This window comes from Triticum urartu, chromosome 7A (assembly GCF_056163025.1).
Source record: "Triticum urartu cultivar PI428250 chromosome 7A, HENAU_Tu73, whole genome shotgun sequence".
In the NCBI taxonomy this organism is placed as follows: domain Eukaryota; kingdom Viridiplantae; phylum Streptophyta; class Magnoliopsida; order Poales; family Poaceae; genus Triticum; species Triticum urartu.
The window spans coordinates 296,545,664-296,559,445 of NC_141879.1; the positions used below are offsets into that span (position 1 = coordinate 296,545,664).

General features: G+C 39.3%; 1 long non-coding RNA gene across 1 annotated transcript; it reads right to left on the bottom strand.

Annotated features, from left to right (window-relative positions):
- Positions 1 to 8,311: 8,311 nt before the first annotated feature.
- Positions 8,312 to 12,760, bottom strand: LOC147959362 (uncharacterized). Its single transcript, XR_015610367.1, has 2 exons — positions 10,580 to 12,760; positions 8,312 to 8,521 (listed from the first exon to the last, which is right to left on the bottom strand). It is a non-coding gene; the product is annotated as an uncharacterized LOC147959362 (long non-coding RNA).
- Between the last annotated feature and the right edge of the window lie 1,022 nt (positions 12,761 to 13,782).

Below are 13,782 nucleotides of genomic sequence, written 5' to 3' on the forward strand. Positions count from 1 at the left end.
CCATTGGTGGCTCTCGAGTATCAGGGCCTGCTACAGCAAAAGATAACCCGCCAACCTTGTTCTTTGCAAAAGCTTTGGCTCTGCAGTCATATAAGTAACATTAAATTTAGAGAAGCAACTGTGATGACAAAGTAAGTAGGTTTGAAAAATGCTTACCCGGGCTTGATTGTGAGAGCTGGAAGCCCGGATGCGTTTGATTCTCCAGAAGAAGGCGATGATTCTTGATTATTTGAATCAGAAGGATTAAGTGGTTGTCTAATAAGACCGGCTCGTCGACGATATGAAGTTGGACTATGAGGCACCTCAACTCATTGCTTTCAAGCAACCAGCTCATCTGATAAGTCGATGGATAACTCCCCAGAGCTACTCCAGGTCTTGCACTTCGACGTACCGGTCTGGTTTTTCTTCCAAAGAATATCTAGGGCCAAGTGAGCGTCTGGATGCGAAAATGGTACCTTTCTGATGGCTTGTCTCATTCTCTTCGGGATAAAAGTTTCCGAGTTGGACGAGGATGAAATTAGCTCAACATTATCGGCTCGACTAGTTCCTGTATGATCCTAGGAAGAGGGAGCGTCAGCAAGTTAAAAAAAGACAACCAAGTGAGTCGAGCTCTAGCTCAAACTCTTCTCCAGCAGCCGCCTCATCAGCGCCAACCGGCTCGTTTTCTTGCTCAATTGTAGGAGTAGAGTTTCGAGTCCTTTTCTTTTTCCAAAAGCTGGAGCCGCCTGCACATATGATGAGCCGGTATTTAAGCATAAGACAGAGAACAAGTCATAGATAAAATGAGTAAGCAAGCACAAATATATTTACTGAAGGCATGGGGTTAGCCAGGCAAAAGGGAGCCAACCCAGTCAAATTGCATTTGTCTTTGGGGTCACCCAGCAGCTTCTTCGTGGCCTTATTGACTTCATCCTTAGTCAGTTCGACTTGGCAAAAGCGTTGCACGTTTGTCGGCTCACTAGTATATAATTGCACATTAAGGCACCCCTCAAGCTAAGGGGTTGGATTCGCCAGCTTATCCAACACCGGGTCAGATCGATCCCGGTGAGGCTGTGAGCCATCAAAATCCTTAACTTAGAATAGTAAGGCGCTACATATTTCTGCCCTTCCTCTGATGGACAACCAGGAAAATCCATGGTTGCATTGAGCCAGTTTGGTCTATAACCCAGTAGAGGATTTTCATTTTCTAGGGCAGTACTTTTACATGTTTCTGCCCTTCCTCCGAGTGCTAGGCTGAACTTCCGCCAACATTGTCCAAATGGGGCTTGCGATATACCATTGGAAAGCTATGGACACCACTATCATGACCCAAGTTGATTTTTTGGCAAAATGTAAGCGGTTTAAGAGCAGTTTTGAAAACTGTTTTTTTCTTCATACACAAAACGTGAGTCGTATTTTCGATCGGATTTCTAAACCATTTATCGGAATTAGGCAAATAATATGGCGTTGGAAAGCTACGGTAAAACCACTCCTTCCACATAGGTAAAGTTTTCTCTAATTCCTTATGGTTAAAGAGTAATTTGGAAAATCGTAAAATTTCGCAAACCGAATAGCCGAGTTCGTATTTTCGATGTCATTTCTAAACGGCTAATCCAATTGAGGCAAATGATATGGCGTTGGAAAGATTATGAAAATGTGCTACTTTCTCTTGTTGAAAAGTTTTTTCTAATTTCGAACGGTTTAAAAGTAATTTAGAAAACGGTACAAGTTTCACCGAGTTTGTATTTTCGAGCTAATTTTTTACCTTACGTCTGAATGCAACAAATGATATGGTGTTGGAAACCTTGAGGAAATGCAGAACTTTTTGGTATATATTATTTCTCCCAATTCATTACGGTTTTATGTCAATTTTGAAAATGGCTAAAAATGTATTTTCGTTGTAATTTTTACAACTTTTATCGAAATGGGGCAAATAATATACGATTGAAAATCTACAAAAAATGCGAAATTTTTTCATGTTGATGGTTTTCCCTCATTCCTAGCCATTTTCAAGTAATTTCTAAAACGGCAGGATCATTTGTTCTACCTTTATGGTGAAACAGATCCCTAGCCATTTCTTGGCATGTTTACTTGAACTTCACTCTGTTTTTCACGTACTTTTCTTGCTCGTAGCTCTCCATCGATTCACCGGAACACTCACCGGAATTGAGCAAGTGATATACCAGTGGAAAGTTGCTGTAAACACGCAACTTTCCCGTGTTGATCGTTTTTTCATACTCGTGACGATTTTAAAAGTTTTTTAATCTAAAATTCATTCACTGTAGTAGTTGAACTTCCTGTTGTTTTCACGTTGAACATCTGTGACGTATTTTTGTTTGAAAATTTCTCATCCATTCGTTAGTGTTACATAAATGATATTCCTTTTGTACAAACTAATCTCACAATAATTTTTTTAACTTTCTCCGATGGAGGACTTAAACTTATAACAATAAAACTTTAGTCTTTGCTTTTTTGTTCTTTTTTGAATACAAAATGGACATCGTGTAGTACGTGAACTTCTGGCAGTTATCAATCTGAACTTCACTCGGTTACATGAAAATATCTGAGTTTTTATGAATATTAATCTGAATTTCTTAATCCTTTTTTATGAAATTTTGAAGCGCTCTATTATTAAAAGTTTAACTTCTTGTTATTTACTTTTTGAACTTCTTTTTTCCATTCTTTAATAACGAGGAAAATCTGAGTTTTCTATAATCATCGAACTTCTCCATCTTTTTAATATGGACTTCCTGGTTTATTCCCTAATCTTTTTATGAAATTTTGAAACGCTCTATTATTAAAAGTTGAAGTTCTTTGTTATTTAAATTTTGAACTTCTTGTTTCCATTCTTTAATAACAAGGAAATCCTTGCCTTTTAATTCATTTTTCTCATATTAAACACACACCATGTAGTACATGAACTTTTTCCATTTTTATAATTTTAATTTTTATATTTTCTTTTTGAAATCAAATTGCTCCCAAATAATAACTGAACTTCCTTGTGGATTGAGAGAATTATTTTAAAACGCAAAAATAATAATTCCTTTTTGGTGTTTTCGAACATGGAAATACAAGGTGAACCTCTCTCACAAGAATTTGTGAACTTCCCGGGGAAGAGCACTTGAACTTCTTTCAACAAACCTTTTAAACTTTTATTTTTTATACTTTTATTCTCACATGAAATGCATTCCTTGCAGTACTTGAACTTCTCTGTTATTTTAATTTGAGCTTCCTAGTTTTATTCTTTAGTAACGAGGAAAATCGAGTTTTTTGAACTTCTTTGTTTTAAAATTTTGAACTTCTTAGTATTGTTTTTCAATAATGTGAAAAATCCAAATTTTTTATAGACATCGAACTTCACCATTTTTAAAATTTAAACTTTTTAGTTTCATTGGTTAGTAACAAGGAATTTTTTTTTTATATAAACAATGATACCGCCCCTTTATTTTAATTTGAACTCCTAGTTTTTATAGAATGGAGAAAAATAATTTTTGTACAATCTTTTGAAATGCTCCTCTTTTTAATTTGAACTTCTCTGATTTTTTTACAAATGGGGGAAATCCGTTATAAAGATTTTTGACCTACTTTTTTTGAACTTCTTGCTCAAATTTTTTGAACTTCCAAATTTGTCTTTTAGATATTGAAAACTTCTTTTTTCAACGCTGACCTACATCGGTTTTTAATTTTGAACTTCTTATAGAATTTTGTCGTGATATTTTATGCATCTTTTCCTTTTGGGTGAAATGGCCTAGGCGGTTCCTTTTTTTCATTTCATCATTTTTCTTCTGTACGTGGTACGCGTGAACTTCGAAATTTCTAAAACATGAACTCCGCATGCTATTAACTTTTTTTCTTGAAACTCCATAGTTTTTATTCTTTGAATTCCATGATTTTTTTTGTTTACATTTTTTTGGTTTGAACTTCGATGTTCGTTACACCTGAACTTCCGAAATCACACCTTTTTATACACATTTTCCCTTGAATCCAACATGTGCAAAAACAATAGTAAAATTTGGGTCAATCCTCATAAGCAATAGGACAAACATTTAGAGGGCACCCATAAAAGTTTTTTTGTTCTATTCAGTGTACTACGCACAAGCACATGCATAGCACATCCACACAAAAATTTGGCTCACCTAAAATTGGAGTTTTTAGAAATGTGAAAATTGGAGTTTTGTTAGAAACATCGAACTTCTTCGTTACTTTGAATTGAACTTGTTGGTCTTATTCTTTAGTAACCAGAAAAAATTGAGTTTTTAAATGAATATCAAACTGCTCTGCTTTTTAAAAATTGAACTTCTTCGTTATTTTGAATTGAACTTATTGGTTTTATTCTATACTAACTGAAAAAATTCAAGTTTTCAAAGAAATATCAAACTGCTAGATTTTTTTAAATTGAACTTGGTTTTATTTCTTTTAGTAACGGAAAAAATCTAGGTTTTTAATAAACATCGAACCGCTCATCTATTTTTTAATTCGAACTTCTTGATTTATTCATTAGTAATGAAGGAAATTCTAGCTTCGCAACAAACATCAAACCTTTTTAACTTTTTTGAACTCCCCAAGGTTTCATCTATGAACTTCTTGGTTCTCATCCTCTTAACTACAAAGTTTTTTTTGCAATCTCATGGGTTTATATTATGTTGAAATATCTTTTATTCTTCTGGACTTACATCTATCGAGCAATTGAACTATTTGAAAAATAATTGTACCTATCTTACTCACGGATGAATCTAATCTCTTTTTATTCGGAAAGGTGTGTAACACATAGCACAGATAGAGGCAATTCTTCTGATTATTCTAATTTGAGGCATAAACACAAATAGGTTCCACATATTACTTCTATTTCTATTTTTTGGAGAAGAGAAACAAAAACTAAATTGTACAGTGAGAAGTTAATTATTACTTTTTTGCAATGTGAAAAGTGGCATTTTTTAGTGAACTTTACTGTTGTTTTATTTTCTGCCTTTTTAATACCAATTGAACCGTGCAAGTTTTGCATGGTGAACTTTTGTCTTTTCATTTTTCAATAAACACAACGAATTGCTACACACAACGTTTTTACGTAAATACCAAACAGTTGCTCAAAGTCAAATTTTTTTGGCTCAGACACTAACTTTCTTGCACCCACATGTACCACTGAACTTCACACAAGAAGTTATTTAAAAACACTACATAAGTGGAGATAGTACAACAGCACGGAAACAAGATTTCTGCTACTGGGGCAAATTCAAAGCAGCTGTGATCTAAAATTTTGTGTTCTAACTTAGTTGGGTTCACAACATGAACTTCATAAAAAATCTATACACCATACATCACAGCACACAAGCAACACACCCAAGCTGTGATCTAAAATTTTGTGTTCTAACTTAGTTGGGTTCACAACATGAACTTCATAAAAAATCTATACACCATACATCACAGCACACAAGCAACACACCCAGTGCACGCATAAACATGGGTGTGCACGCACACACTAGTGCACTACTAGGGAAAACCTTATATACATAATTTTAGCAACATCGTGGTTTAAAAACAAACTCTACTGCTAATTAGCAGTAGCGAGCTTTAGGAAACGGCGCTACTAATATCTCAGTAGCAGTAGCGCTCTAGGTGAAACGAGCGCTACTACTATAATTGCCACGGCGTTGCCTCCAGGCTAGATATAGTAGTAGCACCCTTCCCCTGAATGCGCTACTGCTAAAGTACTTAGTAGCAGTGTTTTTCTTCAAAACTCGCTGCTGCTAAGTATCACCGCAACTAATTAAGTTTAGTCCCATACTCCTAAGCAAACAAGGTGTTTACCACCATAAATATGTTACTTCTCAAACTATCTCGAGCACTTGGTCTTCATTGAGCTATATGTGTAGGATTTGTGGTTGCAATATGAATCCTCGCCTATACCTATACAGGTACAGTGAGGATTCATGTTGACTATTTAGACTCTACACAAAAAGATCAATGATGACCAATGTATATTTTTGATGTTTTTACATTGCTTAGACTTATAGCGTTTTTCCAGGACAAAGCGCTACTGATATTGGGATAAGCAAAAGAAATAACTGCTTCCATTAGCAGTAGTGTTTTTCTCTAAAACGCGTTATAGCTAAGTTAGCTATAGCGCGTTTCCTAGTGAGCGCTACTTCTAGTTGGACTTAACCACTCGCGCAGGCACAAAATTTTGCTAAGTCCCTCCTTTCTCCCCATGTTCCCCTACTCCTCTGTCGCCGCCGCCCGAGCCTGCCCTCACCGCCGCTGCCCGAGGCCGCCCTCAACCTCACCACCGCCGCCCGAGCCCGCCCAGGACCGCCGCCTCCCGATCCCGAGCCCGCCCTCGCCGCCCCTACCTTCGTCGCCGAGCACCTCCCCGCCACTGTCTCTCCCCTCTCTATAAGCCCCCCACCCCTTCCCCACCCCCTCTCTCTCTGCTTAGTTAGTAGATGTTTTTTAGTTGTAATACATGTTAATTTAGGGTTCGTAGATAATGATTTTTAGTAGTAGTAGATGTTAATTAGTAGTAGTGATGGTACTAGTTAACTAGGGCAGTATGGTTAATAGTAGATGTTTTTTTACTATTGTATAATGTAGTTTTTTTACTGTTTTTAGTAAGTGTCTAAAATAATTAGTAAGTAAAATAATAAACTAGTTGAACTAGTTTAGTTTTAGTTGAACTAGTTTAGTAAGTAAATTAATAAACTAGTTGAACTAGTTGAATTAATAGAACTAATGTATTTTTAGTAAGGAAATTAATATAACTAGTTGAACTACTTTATTTTTAGAAAGAACTAGTTTTTTTCTATTTATAGTAAGTTTATATTTAGTAAGAACTAGTTGAATTAATAGAACTAGTTGAACATGTCATATTTGTTGTTATTTTTTTAGTTTAAGCAATTATTCGGGATGTATTAGTGATAAATTATAGGGTTTTTGTTTCTGCAGAAATCAAGGAGCCCCTCCAACATCCTCGCCGTCGTCCCCGTCACCGACCCCCTCCGACCTCGAGGTGAGACCAGCCAAATCTCCATGTCAATATGAGTCCTATAAGATATGTTGTAGATAAAAACATGTATATCTTCTGTTGCTCAAATAGGATATGTGGTTGCCCAAGTGGCCGGTCATGTTCAGGTTACACCTCCGAGTGGCCTATGTTTTGTCGGAGTATTGATTAATTTCCGTTCCGGCAAATTTCAGGCGCTCGATATGTCCTTTTTTTAGCAAAGGTCATGCCGGAATTTTTCGTGAATTTTGGCATGACTTGTGCTAGAATATGTAGGAAATATCGAGTGGCCTGGATATTCTCAAAAAATCATTAAACGACATTTTGGGTTGACTTTAAGTCTGTCGAGGCCGAAGAATCCCGACTATTGTGGTGGGGGGTGTTTCTCCTTGTGCTAGACCTTTGTTATGCTGAGAGTTTTCAAGAAAAGACTTGACAGACCAATAGTCAACCCGTGATGAATAATAATAATGTAATTTAGGTTTTTAGTACATATATTTAATTGTACAAGTTTAATTTTTGAATTATGAACGTAGGAAATGTCATACTCGGACGACGAGAGTCTTCCGAGGGAGTGCGGCTAGTGCTACGACGATCGAGGTCTGTGCAACAGGCCTCACCTGGACGAAGATCGGCGCTTCAGCATTAAGTTCGAGGAGTCCTTCGATGTTGAAACGGTACATAACGATGATAAATGTTTTTTCGTAATTAAGCACAAATTCAACTATTTCAACGTCTAATTTTCATCTTTTACAATTCGACTAGCTTATCCCATGCCATGCAAGACGCTATGTCTTGGAGAGGATGGGTTTTAAAGACCATGGAAATTTTGAAACAAAGAAAATACACCTAAGGACCCATCATGATATGGATTTTGAAGTAAATCTGTACAATTCTTAGAGTGTAACCCATTTTGGTTGCCAAAATTGGAAAGCACTTTGCAAGATGTATGGTTTTTATGAGGATATGATTGTCACCATGGATCTTGGTGATCCTGACATCGAGCAAGATAATATGGACATTTGGATCTTTGTTGATACGCTTCCGATTCTACCGCTATGTGAGTTTCTCAAACATAGTTATTAACTAATTTATATTTTTTATTTCAAAATAGTTGACAGCTTATTTCCATTGACAGCTTATTTTGATTCTTCAAACACTGTGCAGAAGATGGTAGAAAAAACCCACTACACCGATGGCTCCGAGTTAACTTATAAGAAGAAAAATCATCTGATCACATTTTGTACATATCTTGAGAATTACAATACCTATTATCGAACTCCTCCAAATTATGGTGAATACGTGACACTAGTGCGCGTGTTAAACCACGGTAACTTCTATGGAGATACCCTGGTAAGATTTTTTACTATTACGACATCCGTGCATCTTTTGCATAATTCTAAAACTAGTACACCATTGCTAACTACGAAGTTATTACTATATTTTTCAACAGAAAATCCCGATGGATTGTGTGCCTCATCTGATGTATCAGAAAGGTCGCCTTGAAGTTCTGAACATACGGCCAGGTCATCCTACGGATCTCACCTGTGCATATCAAATTTCTAAATCCGGTGAACACATGCTAATCAAAGAATGGAACAAATATTTGAACATTCGTAAGGAGGTTCTTGGAAGCAACATTAAGCGAAAGACAAGAATTGGAGGCAGGATAATCACCATTCTCCATAATGGAGAGTCAGGGGCTATCTTGTTTTATGCTATTTTACCTTAGAGAATATAGTAAGTGCTAAGAGAATATAGTAGGTCCTAAGAAAATATAGTAGGCCCTATGAGGTACAATAGGTTATTATGTGGTACAATGTGTTAGAGTTGATGATGAGTAGTTGTGATTATGACTAGTGACCAATTTGCTATGTGATGTCTCATTGATGAAAACGATGATCATGAGGAGGTGTTATATGACAATGATGTATTATGATGATAAGTTGTTAATGATATGATGACGATGATGATGATATTTATTATATCATTGGGTGAAAGAACCGCAATTAGTTTCAAGTGGATGGACATCCACTTGAAACTAGTCCACGGTTCTTTCACCCCGTGATGTAATAACTCATTATGATGTAAAAACAATCTCTAAATTCTTGTTGTATGAAAACATGTATAAAGGTGTATGAATACAACATGAAATAAAAAAATACAAAATAATAGTAGTAGCGCGGGAAGGGAGAAGCGCTACTAGTAATTACCAATAGCGCTCATTGAAGAGAGCGCTACTACTAAGTCGATATAGCAGCAGCGTGGGTTAACGCACGCTACTGCTAACCTTTAGCTGTATCGCCGTACCAGTAGCGCTCCTGTCCGCGCTACTAATAGGCCTAAAACGCGCGCTGCTGCTAGGCTTTTCCCTAGTAGTGGTGCTTAGCATGTTCCCCATGCCACACTCAGGGCGCACTCATAGGGCGTTGGTGACTGGCCGCAGAGGTCGCGAGGACACAGGGCAGCTGCGGCGGCAAACGGGAGGTGGCACACTATGCAGTGCCTTCATGGACAAGTTAGAAGCACTAGTGCAAGCGCTTAGGACTCCGACTTTTAGGTACAAGTCTAAATTTCAGATTGTTCAGAGGCACTTGCATGAACATGCTGATAGCAAAAGCAAGCATATAGCAGGAGACTATAACCCATAAAAACGAAAGCTAAGACACATTCAACAGTAGCCTGGAAGCACACACATACAACCATAATTAAACTTGGCATATAGCTATAGTAGGACTTCACGATGGCCGACGTATAGACATAGTAGAACTTGGCATATAGCCATGGTTGGACTCTCGCCATCAGTGTATAGAATATCATTAAGGCTACAAAATAGAATATGAATCAGCTAGAAAAGAAGAGCACAACATATGAACCTTCCATGGCCATGGGGTACGAGCATCACACAATAGAAAATAGTACAATACCACTTACCTATTACAATTTTTTCAGTCTGGCAGTAACTAGCTCAAACGAATTTCAGGTCAATCTTTTTGGTTCAGGTTCAATTGACCACTTCTGAAAATGTCCAGGCTCTAAAATCCAACTCCGCAATTTTTTCAGTCTGGTAGTACTAGCTCGACCAAATAGTGTAATCCCGATCTTCTTAAGAATATGATGACCATTTTGAGGAGAGTGCGGAGTTGCATTTTTGTGTCATTATATTTTTGCGACTCTAGTAGACTTGTCACTATTTGGTTGAGCCTGTACTATTTGGTCTCTTTGAATGACCTGAACTTCCGAACAAGAATATATAAAAAATGTACTATTAAGCATATAGCAGGAGACTATAACTACTTGCTTCGGTTGAGCCTGTACTATTTAGGCATATAACAAGCATATAGCAGGAGACTACAACAGCTCTTTTTCCGATGTTCAAATATGACGAGTTGAACTTTTTCACAACAGTAACTAGCTCAACCGAAGCAACTTATGATGACCTGAACTTCTAAAGAAGAATACACCAAAATACAGAGTTTGATTTTTAGAGACGCAAGTTCTTCCAAATTGCATTAATCAAAAACTAGCACCACATCAGACTCCACACAACCCCTGCAGTTCAATCAGTCGAGATAGCTAAGTTAAGTTAACAGAAGTTTTTACCTCACCAAGACATCCATGTGTAGGAGCATGTCACAGAAAGCACGCCTGCCCAGGTTGGGCCGTTGCCGTAGGACAGTACGGTGGTGGGCGACGCTGCTGGTTGACCTAGCGCCAGGAAGGTTTGGCCGGCCTACCCACGCTCACCGCCGCCCTAGCCTGATTGTTAAAACTGCATCCAAAATGAGCAGCTATATAGGAAATAAGCGCTACCTCACTCCAACCTTTATACTCTGAGTACGAATAAAGAGAAATCTGAATGTTTTGTTTGTTAAACCTTCGGGTCCATATAATAACAAACCTGTGCTGACCACATGTTTTTTCAAACAGAGCACACTGTATTTCTTTTAGGACACAAAGCATGAATGATTAGTGAATAAGCAATATAAAAGAGGAATTTTGCTAATTGCACAAACACATTAATAGTAGCCAAAGCATAAAATTGCTAGCATGTTATGTCCGCGCTGATTCGTGATGCATGGGAAGGGGAAGCAGTGGGGCGGCTGAGCTCCACCGGCCACGCACGGGGTGTCACAGGGGTGTCCACAACGGATTTAGGAGCTACAACATCAGTAAAAACCGAACTCCAGAGTGGAGAGGAGCCGACCTTCACTCCAGCGCTGACGAGGTGACGAGCGTGATGGAGGAGGCCGGTGGATGACTGAAACTGTAAATACTAAAGAGGCATCTGTAACAAAAATGTTGAGCAGACCTTCAACTTTTGAACCTGCAGTTTCTTCGGTTCTTCACCTTCCACTCATCCCTTTGTAAGCAACAAGCTACACCACCGTTTCCCTTGATGGCTGCTGTAACAACGCATTCATTGTTAGTCTATTCATGGTCACTACAAGCAAAGATCACACCAGATATTCCCAATAGAAACATAAGTTTTATCCGAAGAGAAAAAGATTATTCTTTGCATTAATGAAGTTTATTTTTTTCACTTCTACTAAAACGTACTGAGTCCAAAAGATAGAACACATTCATCCTCAGTCCTCACGAGTAAAGTAAAAACAGGGTATGTACAAATGTTCATCCCAAATGAACACCGGTCATGAAATTTTCTGCACCATAAACATTGCAAAGCTCATTTCTTTTAATTGTTAAGAACTGATGATTTTCTTTTGTCAATGAACTCTTCTAACATATGTACTAGAACTTCTAAAAATTCAACATTTTTTTGTAATGGATATAATGAACTCCTTAATTTCAGACATGAAGATATAGAATTTTGTTTGTAGGCAATCAAAGTGTCGTACAGAGGAGACGAGAAGGTTGATGGAGAGAGACGACGTCGTTGCAACTGAAGTCAGTGTAGGCGGTTGGCCTGGTCGAGACGACGTCATTGCAGCCGAAGACAGTGTAGGCGGTTGGCCTCGTCGGCGACGCGCTGGAGGAAGGGAGAGGTGAGGCTCGTGGAGGCACAGGCTGAGGACGACCTTGCTCCATTTGGCGGTGGCCTGCATCCCCTCTGGATGAGGGCAAATCTCTCAACCTGCTATTTTTCTTCAGTCTGGCCTGCTACTTCTTCATAGTACGACCTGCTATGGAGATCTCGACGCTAAGGAGGTAGCGAGCCTCGAACACAACTGCTGCGTTAGGATGGCCTCATGCAGATGGACCGATGGCACCAGGATGAAAAAAAAGAACAGCAACGAGAGATAGATGCCCGCACAGACTGCTCGCACACTGTTTTGCGCTCGCCCTGTTTGAACTTCTTCAGCTGACGGAATCTACCTTCCTGACGCCGCAGGGCTGGACTGGGCACCCTTGCGCCGGAAGTTGGGGCGCTGGAAATTGGGTGTGATAGACGGCGCCGGAGTTAGGGGCGGCGGCGGCGCCAGAGGTTGGGCCAGGGGTGGTGGTTGGGCGGGGGAGAGATGGCACCGGATGTTGGGGCGGCAGCGGCGCCAGAGGTTGGGGCGGCGGCGACGGCGGCGCCGGAGGTAGGGTCAGGGAGGCGACGCAGAGAGCTAGGAGTAGCGGGGAGCGGCGGCGTAGGGAGGTCGGGCCTCTGCAACGACACGGTTGGGTGTCGGGCCTGGCGGCGACACGATTGGAGGTCAGGGCCGGCGACGGCGCGGGCCGGGAAGGGAAGGCAGATGTGGGATCGGGGGAGATTACAGGAAGAGATCGTAGGGAGCGGGTGGGGTGGGATTTTTCTATTTTTCTCTTTTGTGCCGATTAGGGGTGGGCTTGTTGGGAGGTCAGTAACATCCGATCACTCCTACATAGGGGGAGACGTTGTGCTCCAAATAACTATTCTAATTATAGGATTAAAATAATGTTGTCCTATATATATACAGCCTGTTTATTATGCTAATATTAGCAGAATAACTACTCTGATAACACTTCCGCACTGCACGCTCAACGCAAGTGCACGTCATTGTTTGAACCAAGTGTGTTGCAGTACTCACGCGAGTGAACTTCCCGTCGCAAAAAACTGCACGTGTGTTTTTTCGGCACCTTTTTTGCTCCAGTTTTTTAAATGTTTGTCGGAACGATGCGTGTAATATACCGTTGAAAAGCTAGGGATTAGGCGCTACTTCGCCATGTTGAACACTTTTCGAGATTCCTCATGATTTAAGAGCAGTTTTGAAAATGGTGCGACCCACGACGAGTGGCAGCGAGCGTTTTTCGCGTTTTTTTTCTAAACCGCTCATCGGAATGAAGCAAATGATACACCATTGGAAAGATATCGTCGAGGTGCATCTTTTTGATATATATTATTTTCTCTAATTGGTTACTGTTTAATAGCAGTTTCAAATTTATTAAATCGCGGAATTTTGTTTTTAAAAAAATCAATTTTTCAATACTGTTTTCGCTCCAGTTTTTGAACCATTTGTCGTAATGCGGCATATGATACGCCCTTGAAAAGCTACGAATGATACGCAACTTTCATATGTTGAAAAGTTTTTGAGATTCCTTACGATTTTTAGTTAATTTTGAAAATTGTGCGGCTGACGACGAGAGGCAGCGGCCGTTTTTCGCGAAATTTTTACAAACCGCTGATCCAAATTGTTCAAAATATACACCGTTGGAAAGATATCGACGAGGTGCAATTTTTTCATGTAGAACACGCTCTCTAATTCTTTACGGTTTAAGAGCAATTTTCAATTTACCTAAATGCGGACACTCTGTTTTCCGTGACACCAAAATCGACGAGTGGACCACATCAGACAGAAACCGCACTGCTTCGGACCGAA